The sequence below is a fragment of the Jaculus jaculus genome, chromosome 12, assembly GCF_020740685.1.
Source record: "Jaculus jaculus isolate mJacJac1 chromosome 12, mJacJac1.mat.Y.cur, whole genome shotgun sequence".
Classification (NCBI taxonomy): Eukaryota; Metazoa; Chordata; class Mammalia; order Rodentia; family Dipodidae; genus Jaculus; species Jaculus jaculus.
The window spans coordinates 77,628,472-77,649,421 of NC_059113.1; positions in this window are offsets into that span (position 1 = coordinate 77,628,472).

Consider the following 20,950-nt stretch of genomic DNA (forward strand, 5'->3'; position numbering starts at 1 on the left):
CAAGTCAAGCTGATAAATTCATCTCTAAACGAAGATGGGGAAAATTATTACAGGTGTCAGACTAGAAACAACAGTTATTAACTGACCCTGAATATCTTAACTTGGTCTTATTAGTGGTAAAATGGTCCAGCGCACTGAGTTGGTAGAGCATGAGAGTTTTAAACATCAGAAATTGTGGATATATCTTGCTGAAGAAATTCTGAGATTTAGACATATGAAACAAAATGGTAGAATGCCTAACTTACCAAAAAATGCCCTAGGCATACACATATCAGAGTATCAAGGTTATGAAATATTCTATCAAAATTTAAGTAGGTTTGTATATATACATACTAAATTTTTGCTAATTGACATATTAATTAATTAGTTTTAATTCCAATGAACAATAGTAATATTTTAATAAGTCTGACATAAATCTGTTAGTCTAAAATTAGAATACAAATATCTTAGGTGGGACAGAAAGAAGAAAATATGATAAGTAGATCTCAGAATTAATTCTCCTGGACCTCTACCTAATATATTTTCTTAATTTTTTTGTTTAATAGTTTTTGCTGTTTGAATATATATGTTGAATTATTATACTATATCTTCTAAGTATATTCACTTATGAATTGAAAAACCAACTGACCTTGGCAGTAGTCTGCCTCATTAGTAATTGGAAAATTCTTCTTTGTTGTTAGTTTAAAATGTGTCCTTTGTCCTATCATCACAGGAATATGACAAAACTGTTTTTGTTGCTCCATCCACCACTTTAGTCATTAAGTTTTTACATTTCATGTATACTTGTTTTATTCCAATTATTTTCAGAGGGGAGGAGATGAAATATGCACTTCTTTGAGAAGCTATACTTACATCTTGGAATTATGACCTTAATATTTCAGTAAGAAATCACTCAATTTTATTTTACTCATTTTTTGAAATCACTAAATTTTAAAATTACCATATTAATTTAGCAAACAATTCCTGCTTAAAATTGTCATGCAACTGCACACTGACATTGAACACTTAGGATACATAAGGATGTTAACCTCTGATTCCTAACTGTGAAATGGGGTGCATCACCATTCATCATGTATTGTGAAGTCAAATAGAATAATAGATATAAGTTTTTAGTCTATGATCTTAAAATATGACTTTTATAGGTGTTAATTAACTAACATTTTTTTCTTCTGTAAGAATCAGATCAATTTATTTGTTTATAATTTTGTATATATTTATTTTTAATATTTTAAAATTTTTCTTATTGGCAACTTCTGTAGTTATAGACAATAAACTATGATACTTCCCTCCTCCTATTTCCTCTTCATAACTCCACACTCCATCATATCCTCTCCCATTCTCAATACGTCTTTCTTTCACTTTGACGTCATCTTTTCCACCTGTTGTACTGGTCTTGTGTAGGTAGTAGGTCTTGTGTAGCCAGGCACTGTAATGTCATTGATATCCAGTCCATTTTGTGTCTGGAAGAGTGCATTGTGAGGAGTCCTATCCTTGCTTTGGCTCTCACTTTCTTCCTGGCACCTTTTCCACAATGGACTCAGAGCCTTAGAAGGTGTGATAGAGATGTTTCAGTGCGGAGCTCACCTCTGCCACCACTCTTGAGAACTATGGGTGCCTCTCAAGTCATCCCAGAGGTCACTGTCATATGAAAAGAGAAGCTTCTCTAACCAAAAATGAGAGTAGCGTTAATATATGGGTGTGAACATTAAGAAAAATGCTTACCAAAAAGTTTGGTGAGCATAATGTATGCATTTAGCAAGACACCAGCAGGCATTACACTCGGGCTCATGACTTCCCTTGTCATAAGTTTTCAGTATCAGGCATGTATTCCCTCCCATGGAGCAGGCCTCCAAGTCTAATTACAGAGCAGTTGGTTTCCCCTGTAACAAACATGCCAGTATTGCACCCATTGGCTCATTTGGCCTGGTTAGCCCAACTTATGGCTTGAAGTGTCCACTGTTATCTCCACTGAGGACTTCTCTGTTTCCCATGGAGCTGCATGCAATGTAGCTTTTTCCAGATTTCTGTCATCTGGTCTTTACAGAGGAGGTTTTCCTCTCAGCTCCAGCAAGATTTATCTGTGACCTTGCAGCCCAAGTGTGTGGAGTCTTTAGCAATAGGGTCTTAACATCTATGCCTCATGGGAGCCTCAGCAATGGCCTGAAATGTTTTGGGGAATATCAAGGTCCTCCCTGGCCAATAACTCACTGGATGGTAGCCCATCCCTGACACTGAAAATTTTCTAGCAACAATCTATAGCTTCTGGATGCTCCATTGTGCATAAAAGGAGTATTCCATATGATTTATTCATATCCTCTTAGATTTTGATTAACCCTCCCCCAGCCCATCTTTTACTCAGTATCTTCCCCTGATGTCACCTAGGCCTTTCCACCCCCACTAATATGTTCTTCTACTTACCTATATAGAATACCACTCCCTTAAATCCTCCTTTCTCCTCCTTCACTTACAGCACCTTTCTAGCTTACTGGCAAGAGTTGGATAAATTTCTATGAGTTCAGTGATGGCTAAGTTCCCATGAAAATTAACAACTCTTTTCCAGATTAATACTACTTTTATTTGTTGAAAAATACAGGTATCTTCCAAGTTAAATTATACATGAACTACATTTAACTTGTGCTCATTATTGAAAAGCAATATTTACTGAAAGAAACTATATTTATGTTTAAAGAAATACTATTTTTTGTGCTCACTGCTCTAATGTCAAATGTGTGGGTTTCCTGTATGAAGCAGTTGTCTAGTTCTCAGTTGTATATTACTTGTTCATTAATGAGACAAAATAGCTGACAAGAAGCAGCTTATGGAAAGAGGGGTTTAATTTGGATTACAGTGCAAGACTCAGTCATGGAGGAGCAAGTGCTAGTTCCTCACTTCGTCACATGGGCAGGGAGGAAACAGAGGAAGAGACCAGAAAGTGAGGCCAGGCGATTATATCTGCTCTAGCAAGGCTCCACTTCTAAAGATTCCACAACCTTCCATATAGTGCCACTTTGCTGGGTACCAAGTGTTCAAACACATGAGCCTATGGAGAACATTTCATGTTTGAAAAATCACATCAGTGGAGCCCAACAGGGTGCTGTACAATTCAATTTTATTCTACTACTATGCTTAGATGCTCCATTAAGAGGTCTTCCCATAAGAATGAGCCCCACTCCAGGCATACATTGTTAGGAATGGGTCTCTAGGAGACCTACTCTTCTGACTTGACTATGAATTGTGTGTTTTCATTTCCACCTCTTAGAGTCTTACACTTCATTTTAACATCTCACAGAACTCAGAGAAACACTTCACTTACTATGACTAGTTAATATTATGAAACTAAGGATCCTATGAAGAATGCAAATGAACAACTAGAAGACACAGAGGTGAGACTTGCAAGGGATAGTACACAGGGGAACCTGCCCTGGGAAATTGTAGTATGTCACCTTCCAAGTGCACATCAGCCCAGAAGCTCTCTACACCCTTTGTGGAGTGATTTTATGAGGATTATGCAGACAGAGTTGATTAAATCACAGGCAATTGATGTTTAGTTCAGTTGCCTGTCTCCCCTTCATCACTTCAGAAGTCATAAGGGAACCTGACATTTCCCTACCTCTTATCCTTAGTATCTCTTATTGTGCCCTCATATGACACTTTGCCAGCCATACCTAACTGAGTCAAGGACAAAGCTACCTCTGTGGCTTCAAGGGGCTAACCCTGTAGTACAGTTTATTCTCTATCACTAGCTCTTGTAGATTAGGCCATGTCTATAGGTTATCACAGAAAACACATCTCACTTTTTTCCTTTCCCCTTCCATGTCTTGCAATTTTCTTACCTTCAAACTGCTCTATCAATTAATCATTTATTACTGAATCTACAGTGTGTTCTTCCTCTAGGAAACACAATTTTGAATACCTCCAAACTAGGTTAAATTACATGTAAGAAACAGTTTTAAAGAAAACCTATTAAAGGCTTGAAAAAGTGGTTCAAATATTACATATAAAGTCTATCAGTCCAAATTTGATCTCCTGGAACAACATAAAGTCAGATCCACAAAGTAGCCCATGAAGATAGTTTGTTTACAGCAGCTAGAAGCCCTAGTATGCCCATTTTCCTCCCAACCCTTTCCTTGGCATGGTGGAGAACATCTTTAATCCCAGTGCTTGGGAAGCCAAAGTAGAAGGATTACTATAAATTCAAGGCCAGCATGAGACAACATAGTGAATTCCAGGTCAGCATGTGCTAGAGAGAGACCCTACTAGTAGTTTTTTATTTTCATTGTTTTTTTTTTCTTACATTTGTATGTGTGATGGGTTGTTTGTGTGCATGCATATTCATATGTGGGTGAGCACATGCATATGCACAAGTGGGGAAGCCAGAAGTTGGTGTCAGGTGTCTCTCACAGTGACTCTCCACCTTGATGGTTGAGAAAGGATCTCTTACTACACCTACAGCTACACCAATTTGGCGAGACTAGATAACCAGTTAGCTCTAGGAATGTGCCTGTCTTTGTTTACCCAGCACTGAGAATGCAGGCACATACCATGTCCAGCATTTTACTTGTGTGCTAGGGATCTGAACTCAGATTCTCACACTTTTCAAGTACTTTAACCACTGAGATAACTTCCCAGCTCCTCTAGCTTTTGTTGTTCATTTTATTTATTTATTTATTTATTTGAGAGTGACAGAGAGAAAAAGAGGCAGAGAGAGAGAGAGAGAGAGAGAGAGAGAGAGAGAGAGAGAGAATGGGCACACCAGGGTTTCCTGCGACTGCAAAGGAACTCCAGACATGTGGGGCCCCCTGTGCATCTGGCCAACCTGGATCCTGGAGAGCCTCGAACTGGGATTCTCAGGTTTCACAGGCAAGTGCTTAACTGCTAAGTCATCTCTCCAGCCCTCCTCTAGCTTTTAAGAGATATTATTTTGGATTTTCCCTCATACAACTTAGCTTGATAGTAGAAATACAGTTCTTAAGAGTTTACAAGTTACTGTTAGAGTTAATGCTTCACATTGCTTGCCATTGCTTTTGTTAAGATCCATGCACAAAACTCCAGGTGCCTGATTATCTCTTGTATAACATGCTTGGGTTAATTGAGTTTTATTCTAGTCTATTTGTAATGCTCAAAGCACAGCACACATGTTTAAAGAAAAGTCTTCCTTGCCTGTCTCAGCATCATCAGTAATTGTTACCAGAGATTGACATTGATAATATATTTAGACAGATTTCTGTAGATACTGAGGCTTTAAAGTCAAAACTAAATTTACACTGAAGCAAAATATCAAATATTGGAAGCCACCAATGGAATTTGAAAACACATTTGTGACTTTATAAAATTAGCTTTCTAAGTATATAATGGTTCTCTGTCTCTCTGTCCCTCTCTCTTTCTCTGAATTTACATAACCTAGATTATTTGTGAGCAAGAATACTTAAGAAGATAAGAAGCTGTGAATCAAAATATATGGTTATAAGAGAGTATAGTTCCATCTCTGTTTCCCTCTGGGAAAATATTTATATAAAGAAACTTTCTACTTAGGCTTCTTAGCTCTTTTATGTTTATTATATCACATTCTAATGCTTATATCTATCATAAAGCTATCCTTTCTCAAATACCACATGACAGCATGTGTTCAGAGCTACATGTCACAACAAAACACCAGCACATGGAATTTTCACTTTGTATCCAGGACCACTGAGTCAAAGGACCAGATTCTTGATGGCTATCAAAGGGGATTTATTCTGTGTAAAGTGCACATGACACACTCTTTCATAAGAAAGTGGAATCAAAAGGGAACACTGATAATGAATACTATCCATAAGGAATAATCTACAGATTTTTATTTATTATTAAATTTTTATTCATTTCTCCATCTTTAACATTTTGATGCATGTATATAATATCTTTTGATATTATTTTCTTTGATTAACCTCTATTCTCCCTCTACCTCCCATTAATACCCTTCATCTTCCATTTCTTCCCATCTTGTGTTTATACCTTTTAAAAAATTCATTGAGTTAAATTAGGGTTGTTGCTTCTGTGATTATTGATAGAATTTTATTTATTGTGAAATAGGCAGCTGACTATGGCTACATCACTGAGGAACTTGATGCCCCTCTACTAGCAAGCATTAGCTATTAGTAAGTAGTACGGGAGTTATGGGACCTCATATATCCTTCACTCCATCAAAGGTTAGGTATTGGCAGGTTCAGTATTGTGCTGGAAACAACAGCTCGTGTGATTTCATAAGTTTAAAGGCCATGACAAGTCTTGATGGCAGTCTTAGGCAGCCCTACTTCCTATCCTTCTGCTCTTTTAGTCCTTCCTCCACTCCCTACAGTGAGGTACCCTGAGACCTGGATGGGATGAATTGGCTGTGATGAGAATACTAAAACAATTCAGGAAGTTAGTGCTGCACTGGATTTCATAGAAAAATTGCCACATAGTCTCACTCATCTACAGCACCTAATCTGAATCTACCCAAGATACCTTATGAAACTGAGCATATAATAATAACATTATTAACATTTTTGCCAGCTATGAATCTCTACATTACATTACTGCCCATGATAGTAAAACACTTCTGTGAGCAAAGCTTCAAGTACTACTAATCTAGAGGACAGTTTGACATGATATCTATTTAACATATTTAAACAGCAGTAGAGGGTAATAGTGAGAAGGAAAAAATTAAGCAAGTATGGGGTAGGATGAATGACAGGAGAGAACAGGGTGGTAGAAGAATAAATCACCAATAAAAACAATAATTTTAACTCGTATAATGGAATTTAATCACCCACTACATTTCAGATCCCCCACTGTGGTTAACTCTTTTAAAAATTATTTTATTTTCTCTCTTTTTTTTAATTTTCTTATGTAAAAGTGTTTTCTTAATCTGTATGGTAGACTAATATAGAAATTTTGCTGAACATATTTTGTTTTTTAGGAAGTAGCTACCTATTGCAGTCAGGTTCACATTACTGGTAGAGAAAGTGTTTATTTATTTTGATTTATAGACTCAAGGGGATGCTCCATGATGGCAGGGGAAAACGATGGCATGAGCAGAGGGTAGACATCACTCACTGCCAACATAAGGTGGACAATAACAACAGGAGAGTGTGACAAACACTGGCATGGGGAAACTGGTTGTAACACCCACAAGCCCAGCCCCAACAATGCACTGCCTCTAGGATGCATTAATTCTCAAATCTCCATCAGCAGGGGCTCTATCCTTCAGAACACCCAAGTTCATGGGGGACACCTGAATCCAACCGTCACACTACCATTTGAAAAAGTAGGATTTCTGGGAGTAGGGTTGGGGAGATGGCTTATTAGATAAAGCACTCACTGTGTGAGCGTGAAGACCAGAGTTCAGATCACTAGTCCCCATTTAAAAATCAGACATGGGGCTGGAGGCATAACAGTGGTTAAGGTGCTTTCCTACATTGCCTAAGGACCCAGGTTTGCTTCACCTGCCCATACCAATGTAAAGCCAGATGCACAAGGTGGTGCATGCATCTGGAGTTTGTTTGCAGTGGCCAGAGGCCATGACGACTCCTCTCTCTCTCTTCCTCTCTCGCTCTCTGACCTTAAATAAATAAATAAATAAATAAATAAATAAATAAATAAATAAATAAAAACCAAGCATGGTAATATGTGCCTGTAATTTCAGAATACCTGCTGTGAGATGTGAGGCAGAAAGAGAATCTGAAGCTGCAGTGGGATGCAGTGGGGTTGGGAAAAACTTACGTGGTGAATACAGCCACAACCAGGGAACACACTGCTTCAATCAAGGGGGAACTTGAAGGCAGACCTCTGAAGTTTGCTTTGACCTCCCATGCATGTTTGCTTTTGCAAGCCTACACACACACACACACACACACACACACACACACACATACACACACACATACTATTTTATTAAAGAATGATTTCTCACAGCATATGTTGTTTACAGATGCATATTTTTTATTGTTTTAAAAGAAACAAACAGAAGTAAGTGAATGTGTAAAACATTAAAGTAGGAGACTACATAAATAAATAAATTTATGCTAAAAAGCATACTTTAACAAGACACTGGAGAGGGTAGGATCAAGGCTAACCTTAATCTTCTACATCTTCCCTCCCTCCACCTCCCCCCCCCTTCTCTCTAACTCTTGTATATTAGTTATCTTTTTCCTCATTTTCTTAGTAGGCACTGACCTGTAATCCCAGTACCAGCATGGGGCTATCATCCACAATGAGCTTTTGATCAGAGAGACCTACAAGGTTTCCTAAAAGACAGACAGATTTCTGTCAGAGTACTTGATGACCCACCAAAGGTTAGTGGTAAGACCGTACTGCTGAAGATACCATATGCAGTTGACATGTAAAATGGAATGGCATGGCTGGAAGCTAGAAGAGAGTCAGTTTCCAGACAGCCAGCATGTCTAGTGCCAGAAGGTGCTACATGGGCGACTCCAGTGTCTTATGGTTCAGGTGTTCCCTGTGAGGGCCTGGTGAAGGTTCAGCCATTTGGTCTGCCTTTAAGGAAGTAGAATTTTATGGTACCATTGCGGTTTGGGTCTAGATTTGTGTTTCCCACCTCTTCGATGCCTTCCCCTCCCTCCCCATCCATCCTAGTGTCTAGTCCAGGAGATGCTTGCTAGATATATAAGGTATCTTGGGTAGATTCAGATTAAGTGCTGTAGATGAGTGAGACTATGTGGCAATTTTTCTATGAAATCCAGTGCAGCACTAACTTCCTGAATTGTTTTAGTATTCTCATCACAGCCAATAAAGAGGACTGATGCTTCTCAGTGCCTTCTCTGAGAAACAACTGAATGAACTCAAAACTCAAATCAACCTCTTCTAAACATCCCAGTTACAGTGCTAGCAACACTTGTTACCTGGAAAATCCATTTGACATCCCCAGTGGAAAGGGGACATCTTTGGTTAACATTTTCACTCACACTATTCCCTAAGCTGTCATGAAACCAAAGAAAGGTAGAGCTGACTGAACATCAAGTCATTAAAGTCTACATATACTAGGGAGGTGGGCAGAGGTCCAAAGGCTTCCCTTAGAATGATTCTAATTTTTCATATTCACTGTACAAGGTCACTCTCTAGAGATACTTGCCCATGTTTCTTAGTGGCAGCCATGGCCAGCTTTAGTCTCTGTGAGGTAGCATTTGCCCTTTGCCACATACATGCTGTACAGACCCATGGTTGCTTTTTCCTTTAACTCCTGGTTTACAGAGAGCCTGACTCTTGGGGCACAAAAGGACATACCTCACCTCTCCAAGGAGAAATGGTCCATTCTTTTGAGTGGCTCGTTTGTTGTTGTTTTTTTCTTTTTATTACTGATCAATACTTGGTCACCAACAAAATGGAAGCCAGTTTATCCTATTTTACAATTAATATGGTTGTTTCACAGTGTCAAATGAGTGTTCTTTCAATGTGTGAATGGGGACTATTTAAACAAATCTATGCTAGGATGAAAAAAAAGTACTTAAAATAGTTAAAACCACAAAGATCAGTGACTTACACATTGGCAAAATGATTCCAGAAATTGTACTATGTTTAAGACAATAATGTTAAAAAAAACTAACAAAATTATATAAAAGTTACCTGCTAAAGAAATAATAAAGCTTGATAACTTAAAGATAATTTGAAACCTATGAGGAATAAATTCTGGAAAAGAAAGCAAGACCTTTAACATATTCTTTATAATGCCATCCCAATGTTAAATAAAAAAGAATCATTCAAAAATTCACAAAATAACGAAATAGGTATCTATTCCTTTTAAATATCATTGGAAAATTCCTTAATAACAACACTTTGCAAGTAGGATTTCATATCATATTAATAGAGTAACATATCATGAAAAACTAGAATATAATAACAATGAATGGATGGTTTATTATTTGAAATATTTACATTTAAGTCTACCACATTATGTATTTATTTATTTTTGAGAGAGAGAAAGGCAGGACCGGGAGAGAATATAGGCACTGCAGGTCCTCTGTGCACTGCAGAGAAACTCCAGACACATATGCCACCTTGTGCATCTGGCTTATGTGGGTCCTAGGGAATCAATCCTTGGTCCTTAGGCTTTGCAGGCAAGCACCTTAACTGCTAAGCCATCCCTCCAGCCCAAGTCTACCTCACTATTAAATCAAAGAAGGAAAGTAATGAATTAACTCCATAAATAACAAAACTAAAAGGAGAGTGTAGAGTTGTTTTTGCACATTGTATGATGGCAAATCTACATAAGAAAGGAAAGTTTAAAAAGTGGTTGATTGAGAATATGGTCAAGTTACTATAGTATTAGATGGCTGAAATATTGGGAGGATTTGTGATTTTTCATAAAACGATTCTTTCATCAGAACATAAAATTTCTAAGGGCTTATAAGGCATAATTAGTAAAATTCACTATCATGAGGACTTAAATTTAATCCCCCAAATCCACATAAATTGTTAGGCATGGTAGTCCATGCGTATAATCTGAGAACTAAGGAGGGAGATAAGAAGAATCCCAGGACTCACTGGTCATTCAGACTAGCCTATTTGGTGAGCTCCTAGCCAATGAGAGGTCTGTCTCAAAGGTGGTTGGTAGAATGCAAAGGAATAAACCTGAGGTCCCCTTGCATCCATATGCACTTGTACATACATACATGCACATGAGCAAGAAAATATATATGCTCATATAATGACAGTTTCCAACAAGTATTTTTTCAAAGTGATGGGGAAGGAAATAATCCCACCAGCATTAGAATATGGTGAAAAGCTTTACCAATTAAAGCAGCTCAGTACCTAAGAATAAGTTTATTTTCTCCTTAAAAAGGATTAGGTCTTAGAGACAAAAAAAAAATAAACTTAACTTGTAAGAATAGTACAGAGAGTAGCAGGAAACAGAAATGGAAATGTGAGTGGGGAGAGGCCAGAGCATAGTATCAGTAAAGTGTAAGGAATAAACATGAGTTGATTAACACACACACACACACACACACACACACACACACACACACACACACAATTGAGTTAGGTGAATACCAGAAACCAAAATCATGGGTAACATGAGAGAAATCTGGGAAAAAGTTCTTAATATTCATTCTTTTTGACTTTCATCTTCTTTTTATTATATATGGACATAGTTTCTATGTAAAGAGCACATGTTGGTACCATACTTTCCCCCCCTCCCTGCACCTTTTCTGAAGAGGCCTTCCTAGTTCAGAATGCAGGCCAACCCCATGGGGATTATGGGTCATGCACTATGGTAAGGTGGAGAGGCAATGTCTCAGTATAAAATGTCCCAAATCATTGCTCTAACAATATTTCTGCCCCCTCTTCCTCAAAATTCTCTGAGCCATGCTGGGACCATTTTAAGTCTACTTCAGTAATAGGCACCTTGGAGCCTCTGTATCTCAGGTTTGGTAGGTATTGGGTACCCTCAGTATCTTTCTCCATCATGCTTGTGCTACTGATATCAGATTTACTAAGAAAACAGCTCCTTTGCAAATTTCCCTAATTCCTCTGTGGTTTCACCTGGGGCTGGGGTAGAGTGCTCTAGGCTGTTTATCTCCTCAGGTCTAGCTCCTGTCTGAAAAATAGAAGCAGATTCTCCAATGGAGAAAAAAGTCAGCACCAGTTAAATATGATAATCACTAATAATTTAGAGAGAACTAAACGGATCTAGAGCCTCTTATAGTCTAAGGTTAGTGGGAGCATGACAATGGAAAGGAGAATCATTATCTGGATATGATTCTGACTTGTTTCCCAGTTCCAGATACGGTTTCCTTCCCACTGAGTGGATTTATTAGCCAATCCAAGAGCAGATGGTTATGCCCCATGGCTGCTACTGCACTTGTGTGAGCATCATGTCAGGTTGTTTGCATCTGAGTTGCTTAGACTATGAGTTGTTCGGGCAGATGTTGGCCACTTTCCTCCAGTAGCTCAATGTAGCACCTTCAAGCACTAGATGGTATAGTTGTCTGGGAACTGGATCTCTTCTGGATTCTAACCAGGTTTCTCCATGGTCTGTTATAACAGCATGTGGTGTCTTCAGCAGGAGGGTCTTATCATTATCTTCTGGTGGGTAATCAATTGCTCTGACAAGAAGTCTGTCTTGTTTGTTTTGGGAGATCTATTAGGTGTCTCTGATCTACAGTTCATTGTGAATATAAACCACATCCTGGTACAAAGAGTTACAGGCCAGAACCAAGAGAAAATAAAAAGCCAGAGAAAAAAGAGAAATAGGAGAAATGTGAGGTTAGGTTTTGTCTCACTCTCTCCAGGGCCCTTTGACTCAGGTGCTCCCTCTAAGGTCCTCTTGCCAACTTTTGGATCTAGGATACTATATTACTAGTTCAATTGGGTTCAGTTTTGTGTCACCCCCCCCTCGCCATTGCCCTCCCCACAAGTCCTACCCTTCCTATTGTCCAAGCCTCCAGATGCTATTCAGGTATGTCAGCAACTCAGGATTTCTGATTTCACAATATTAATTCTACCTATCCAGAAGCATGTGAGGTGTTTCCATCTTCTGAAGTCCTCCTTTATTTCTTTCTTGAGTGTCTATATATTTTCATTCTTTCACATCTTTGGATAGTGTTGTCCCAAGGTATTTAATTTTTTTTTTTTTTTTTTGCTATTGAAAATGGGACAGCCTCACTGATGTCTTTCTCTGAATATTTGTTCTTCCCATATAGAAAAGCTGCTGATTTTTGTGCATTGATTTTGTACGCTGCCACTTTGCTAAAGGAATTGATTACCTTTAAAAGTTTGAGATGGAGACTTTCAAGTCACTTATATATAGGAACATTTCATCTGCAAATAGAGCTAACTTGACTTCTTCCTTTCTAATTTGAATCCCTTTTATTTCTTTCTCCTGTCTTATTGCTTGGGCTAGGACTTCTAGCACTATGTTGAAGAGCAGTGGTGAGAGTGGGCACCCCTCTCTTGTTCCTGATCTCAGTGGGAACTCCTTGACATTTTCCTCATTAAGTATTATTTGGGCTGTAGGAGCCTTATATATAGCCTTTATTGTGTTGAGATATAAACCCTCCATGCCTATTCTTCTAGTGTTTTGATCATGAAGTGGTGTTGTATTTTTGTCAAAGGCCTTCTCTGCATCAACTGAGATAATCATGTTTTTTTTTTTTAAGTTTATTTATGTGGTTTATTATGTTGACCAATTTCCATATGTTGGACAACCCCTGAATCCCAGGGTTGAAGCCTATTTAGTCAAGGTGGATAATGCTTTTAATGTGCTATTGAATGCAGTTTATAAGGATTTTGTTCAGGATATTTGCATCTAAGTTCTTTAGGGTCATAGGCCTATAATTTTGTTTCCTTTTGGCATCTCTGCCTAATTTTAGTATTAAGGTATACTAGCTTCACAAAAGTAGTTGGGGAGGATTCTCTAGTCTCTGATTATGCAAAGTAGTTTCAGAAAAAATGGTTAGAGTTCTTCTATGAAGGTTTAATAGAATTCAGCTGAGAAGCCATCCAGTCCTGAATTTTTCTTTAGGGGGGGATGTTTTTTATTACTTTTTCAGGCTCCATGGATGTGATAGGTTTGTTTAGGAGATTAATCTGCATTGAGTTTAGTTTTGGTAGGTGGTATATGTCTAGGAATTCATCCATTTATTCTATTTAATTTTATGGAGTAGAGGTTTTGGAAGTATGCCCTGATTATTCTTGTAATTTCACTGATGTTTGTTATGATTTCTCTTTTTAAATTTCTGATTTTGTTAATTTGAAACTTCTTTTTTTTTTCTTAATCAGTTTGGACAGGGGTTTGTCAATCTTGTTTATTTTTCAAAGAACCAGCTCTTCATTTCATCATTTTTAGAAATGATTTCTTTCTTAGTTTCCAATTCATTAATTTCTGATCTAATCTTGAATATATTTTTTTTTTTCATCTGGTGCTCTTTGGGTTGGATTCTTCTTCTTTTTCTAGTGCCTTTAGACAGACAGGTTATTGATTTGGGATCTGTCAGCTCCATTATTTCCCTGTTGATTTTCTGCTTGGATGATCTGTCTATTGATCATAGTGGATATTGAAGTCTTGATTATTATGGGTTGGTGTTTATTTCTGTTTTACTGTTGAATAGAATTTGCTTTATAAACTGTGGTGCCCCTGTTTTTGGTGCATATGTATTTATGATTGTGATGTGGTCCTGGTGGATCATTCCCTTGATAAGTAAGACATGGCATTCTTTGTGCTTCTTGATTACTTTTGGTTTGATGTCTATTTTATCAGATATTAATATAGCAATACCCACTTGTTTTTTTTATTTCCATTTGCTTGGAATATCATTTCCCAACCTTTCACCCTTAGGAGGTGTCTATCTTTAGTGCTGAGGTAGTTTCTTGAAGATAGCAGGTAGAAGGGTCCAGGTTTTTGATCCATGCTGATAACCTGTATCTTTTGATGTGTGAGTTAAGGCCATTAATATTTAAGATTATTACTGTAAGGTTTGAATTAATCTCTTCTAGGATGAGGTGTTTTATGAAGTTTGATGCTTTCTTGTGTTATGTAGTGTTTTGTGCCTGGCTTATTATGGGTAGTGTGATCTTTTGCTTTTTTGCTCTTGAGAATGGTTGTTTGACTATTCTGTGTGGAGTATTACTGAAGCATTCTCTATAGGTATGACCTGGTGTTCATATAATCAGAGTGTTGACTTATTTCATGGAAAGTTTTTCTTTCATCATCTACTATGAGGAATAGTTTTGCTAGGAAAAGTTGCTTGGGTTGGAAGTCATAGTTTTACAGACTTTGAAGTGTCCCATTCCAGGCCCTTCTGGTTTTCAGGGTTTCCAATGAGAAATCTGATGTAATTCTGATTGAATTGCCTTTGTATGTTATGAGTTGTTTCTTCTTGCTTTTAACACTCTCTTTGTTTTTCTTGTTAAGAGATTTAACTATGATGAGTTTTGGAGAGTTTTTTCTATGGTCCTGTCTGTTTTGTCTTTTGTGGGCTTGTTGTATCTGGATGGGCCTCTCATTTGCAAGACTTGGAAAATTTTCCTCAATAATTTTCCTGAGTATATTCTAAATGTCTCTGGTCTGTATTTCCTCTTCTTCTGGTATACCCATGACCCAGATGTTTGATAGTTTTAGTGTGCCCCACAGTTCCTTCATATTCTGTTCACTTGATTTTTTGTTTTTGTTGTTGTTGTTTTGAGGTAGGGTCTCACTCTGGTCCAGGCTGACCTGGAATTAACTCTGTAGTCTCAAGATGGCCTTGAACTCATGGCAATCCTCCTACCTCTGTCTCCCAAGTGCTGGGATTAAAGGCATGCACCACCACTCCCAGCTCACTTGATATTTTTTAACTTAGCAAAGTTTTTGGCTTCCTGATCAAATTCTTCTGTCTTATCATCCAGGTCAGAAGTTCTGTCTTCCACATGAGTAACTGTTGTTGAATGCTTCTAGAGAGGTTTTTATATTTAGTTATTATTATTATTATTATTATTATTATTATTATTATGTGTAGTCAGTGAATACAGTCAAGTTGGTACCATTGTTAGCCTCTTCCATGTCCTCTCCCCTCCTTGTTGGGGTACATGGGTCATAAATTGTGGGTTTAGCCTTTAGTTTTGGGTAGGAGGAAATGTCTCTGTGTGTATTAATGTCTGTTTGATTTTTTGTTTTCTGTTGTGTTATTTTGTATTGTGTCCCTATCTTTTTTGAGGTATGATTTGAATTCTAGTTCTGATTTTCTTGATGCCTCCTTGTAGTTCCTTTTTGCATTTGATCAAGTCTTCATTAAGCTTAATCAACTGGTTGTTGAGGTCTTCCATTTCTTAAGTTACCTTCAATTTATTCATATATCTTTGGAGGGTTCTGACATTTTCTTCAATTAAATTAAGCCTACTGTCAAAAGTAAAACCCTCTGGGAGATGATTCTGTTAAATTTCTTTCTTTCTTTCTCTCTTCCTTCCTTTCTTTCTTCTTTCTTTTATTATTATTATGTTTGTTTGTGTGTGTGTATGTGTGTGTGTATGTGTGTGTGTGTATGTGTTTTGTTTTTTGAGGTAGGGCCTCGCTCTGGTCCAGGCTGACCTGGAATTAAATGTATAGTTTCAGGGTGGCCTCAAACTCTTGGTGATCCCCCTACCTCTGCCTCCCAAGTGCTGGGAGTAATGGTGTGCACCACCATGCCCGGCTGATTCTGTTCAATTTTATTGATATAGTTGTTGGTTCTTTAATAGTTTTCTTTGAGTTCAGCAATTTGTTTTATCAGGGTCTCATTGGTTGTTGTGTTTTCATATTGGGAATGAATTTCTGTTAATGTCCCTTTGATATTGTTGGAGGCTTCTGTAGTAGGACTAGGCATCCTTGATGGAGATCTCTCAGTTTTCTGACTTTTGTTGGCTTTTTTGCATAGCTGTCTACCAATTTTAGAAAGACTCTTTATTTTATTAAGGAAGAAGCAAGATTTTGTCCTTTGATCTATTCACCTTCTGACTGTGGTGAACAGGGATGTTGGTAATTATTGGCCAGTAAGGATACTAGAGCAAAAGGCCTGATTTCACAGCTCACACAGGAACCAGGCTTCCCCAAGGAAGGTACAATGTGACCTACCAGGACCGGGGGAATGGGTAGAGCATGAAAACAGAGATCTGGCCTACTTCTTACGATGCCCTCCAGGATATGGGCCAGGGCAGGCAACCCAGACTGGGGAAGTGTGAGGAGCCCAAAAATGTGTCTGGCCTACTCACTACACACCACTGGGCCTTCCCACTCACTGTCCAAGGCAAGAAACTCAGATCTTGGAGGCAGGAGGAACCAAGAAATGGGGTCTATTCTACTCACCCCAAACTACTGTGCCCTCCTACAGTTGTCTACACAAAGAACTCAAACCCTGGAGGGACATTCTTTATTTTTTTATTTCTTTCCCTTTTTTTTTTTTTTTTGTTAATTTTTCAAGGTAGGGTCTCAGTCTAGTCCAGGCTGACCTGGAAATCACTATATAGTCTCAGGGTGGCCTCTAACTTTTAAAGTGCAGAATTTAATTTCTTATAGTGCTAATGACTGGAAAATTCATGATGAAGGTACCAGCAGATTCAAAGTATAATAAAGGTTCCCTTCTTATTTTGATAAGCAATGTTTTTATGTGGAAGAATGAAGTCAGGATGATTTTGATCAGGGTATAACTCCCATCTTTATAGTCCATAGCTTATGACATAGTTCTGTAGACCACACTTCCTCATTCTATCACCCTCATGATTAAATTTCAGCATATTAGTTTTAGAATCCTGTCTGTTTCTGAGGATCTCATAGGTCTCTCTAACCCACAGCTCAATATGGGTAGCAACCAATTTCTGGTACTTGGAGTTACAGGGCAGAGCTAAATATTTTAAGATAAGGCTTCATCCCACCCTCTCAAGGGCTCTTCTTTTAAGGCAATCTCCCCATATTCCTTTTTTTTAAAAATTATTTATTTACTTATTTGAGAGCGACAGACACAGAGAGAAAGACAGATGGAGGGAGAGAGAGAGAATGGCCGCACCAGGGCTTCCAGCCTCTGCAAACGAACTCCAGATGCATGTGCCCCCTTGTGCATCTGGCTAACGTAGGACCTGGGGAACTGAGCCTCGAACTGGGGTCCTTAGGCTTCACAGGCAAGCGCTTAACCGCTAAGCCATCTCTCTAGCCCCCCCCCCCCCATACTCCTTTTGAAGGTTGAATCTTTTAGTCTACCTTCAAATAGAAATGTTTCTGTGGTACCAGTTTATTTTGGGTTTAGTTTTGTGTGTGTGTTTCCCCCCATATCCTACCCTTCTCCTTTCTCACAAGCCCTTTCATCCTTATTGTCTGGGCCTCAAGTTGCCTGTCAGGTATGCGACAACTCAAGCTTTTCCAGATTAGGAAACACAGATGAGTGAAAACACATGACATGTGTCTTTCCATGATTGTGTGTGTTTTAAGGCCATCCATTTTCTTACAAATTTAATTGTATCATTTTTTTTTTTCTTATAGCTGGGTTGATTCCAGTTCTTAGCTATCATGAATTGAGTAGCTATAAACATGGTTGATAAAATATCTCTGCAGTGAAGTGTGGAGCATTTAAGGTAAATCCTCAGTAGGGGAATAACTGGCTATTTTGGTAGTTTTATATACAAGTTTTTCAGGAGTCGCCACATTCATTTTCATAGTGGTTGTACAAGTTTGTATTCTCACCAAAGTGAATGAGGGCTCCTTTTTCCTCACACATCCTCACAAACATTTACTATCCTTTGATTGTTTTTATGTTTGTTTTCCTTTTTTTTTTTTATTTCTTTTTTTTTTTTTTTTTCATTCTGAACTTCAATTCACAATGTATTCTCAGGGTGGCCTTGAACTCATAGAAATGCTCCTATATTTGCCTCTTGAATGCTGGGATTAAAGGTGTGCACTGCCATGTGTGGCTTCTTTGAGTTTTTTTAATGATTGCCATTCTTAATGGAGTACAGTGGAATCTCATAGTTGTTTTTTTTTGTTTTTGTGTTTTTTTGTTAATTTTCATTTACATGATGACAAAGGATGTTGGACATTTCCTTAAGTGTGGATTAGCCATTTGATTTTCTTTATCTGAGAACTTCCTATTCAGTTCTCTGCCCATTTTTTTTTTTTTTTTTTGAGTGGGTTGTTTGAGTTTTTATTTAGTTTTATACTAGAAATACATAGTAACAAAAATAGCATGGTATTGGCATAAAAACAGACATATCAACCAATAGAACAGACATGAAGACCCAGCCAGCCCTTAGGTCAGGTAACTACAGCTGACTGATCTTCAACAAAGTAGCCAGCAATGGACACTGGGGAAAAGAAAGCATCTTCAACAAATGGTGCTGGAAAAAATTGGATCACCATGTGTAGAAAAATAAAACTAGACCCATTCATGTCATCATACACAAAAATCAATTCCAAAGAGATTAAAGACTTTAATATAAGTCCTAAAACTCTTAAACTACTGGAAGAAAGAAAAAACAAAAAATAGAAGGAAGTCTTCATCATATGGGAGTGGGGAAAGACTTCCTGACCAATAAACAAGTAGTTCAGGAACTTAATCACTCAGCCAATGGGACCTCATGAAGCTAATATCTTTTTCATAGGTTTTTTGCCCTAGAAATTTGATCAGTAAAATCCACAGATCATACTGGGTGAAGTCGAGAAAAGTTTTTTTTTTTTTTTTTTTTAATTTAATTTATTAGTTTTCTTTTCAGTAAATACAGGCAGTTTGGTATCATTATTTAGGCTCATCTGTGATCTACCCCCTCCCATTAGACCCTCCTTATTATTGAAAATGGGTCGTGCATTGTGGAGTTAGCCCCCAGTTATTAGTATGATAAATGTCTCTGAAAATCATGACCCAACATGTAACTCTGACATTCTTTCCGCCCCCTCTTCCGCAAGATTTCCCTGAGCCATGTTGGGTTCATTTTTGGTCTGCTTCAGTGCTGAGGTGTTGGGGGCCTCTGAGGCTCTGGCTCTCTGATTTGGTAGGAGTTGATTTTTCTCTGCGTTGATCTCCTTCCCCTTTGTGCTGGTATCCAGTTCACAGGAAAACATCACCCTTGCTTATTTCGCCAGTTGTCCTTAGTTTCAGTTGGGCCCCTTCTGAGGTATGTTGGGGCAGCTCTCTTCTTAGGATCTGCATCTATCTGGAAAAGAGAAGCAGATTCTCCAACGGAGAGTGAGTTAGCACCCAGAAAATTGAGATAACACTTACTTTTTTGATAGACAGTTTGATAGGTGTAGGCCCTCTTATACCCCGTGATTGATGGTAGCTTGATATTGTAGAGTGGGCTTGTGTTTGGGTATGGTTCTGACTTGTTTCCCAGCTCCAGCTAAGGGTCTAGTACCACTTAGTGGATCAGTTAGCCAAATCAAGAGCAATTGATTCCTCACCATGGCTGTGTACCACTATTGCACTTGTATGGGTATCACATCCGGTTAATTGTTGCTACTTAGGTTAAACAATGTGTTGCTTGGACAGATCTTGGTCACTTCCCCCAGTCGCCTATGTAGCGCCTTCTGGCACTAGACACGCTGACTGTCTGGGGACTGACTCTCTCCTGGCTTCCAGCCATGTCATTCCATTTTACGTGTCAGCTGCGTATGGAGTCTTCAGCAATAGGGTCTTACCACTGGCCTTTGGTGGGTCATCAATTACTCTGACAGAAGTCTGTCATTGTTTTGGGAAACCTTGTAGTTTTATGATAAAGCTTAAGAGAAGGAAAGAAAGCAGAGTTCCTGCAGAGTAGCAAGAGGGTTCCTGGAAATGGGAAAATCCATCTGATTGGGATATTGTTAGAGACAGGCCCTGAGCAACTTCTGACCTCTCCTCATCCCCCCACCCCGCCACACCTAACTGATTAACATCCTGCCTGGCAACTGCAGAGACGTGAGAACTGTACCGTGACTTCTCAGAATAACCGCAAACTGTCCTAGGCCAAAGGCCAAGAAGATTCTGTAACTTTCCACCACCTGCCTCCTCCAGCCCCTCCCTCACCCAAAACCCTAACCCTAACCCTAACCCTAGCCCTTTAAAAGGCTGCTCCGGCTCCATAAAATTGGACTCTTGACAAGTATACATTTGCTTGAGTCTCTTTCTCTCTCTCGCCCATCTTATTTCAGGTTAGGGTCCTCCTCACCCCCATGAATAACTAGGTCCCACGGGAAGGGACATGTGGCGCCCAACGTGGGGCTCAAGGCACGGACCCCTGCTGGACAGAAACCCCCCCAGCACACGATCTCCGGAGTGTTCCTGAATGGTCACCGCTTCTCCACCCAAGAAGACGGCAAGACCTGGTAAGTTTTCCCTCTTCATTCCGTCCCATCGAGATGGGCCATTCATTGTCTAAAGAGGCTTCTTTCATAAAGGATTTAAAAGCCTCTCTCAGAGAGCGAGGAATATGGGTAAAGAAAAAGGATCTTATACAGTTTTTTATTTTTGTTGATAAGAAATGTCCATGGCTTATGATTGAC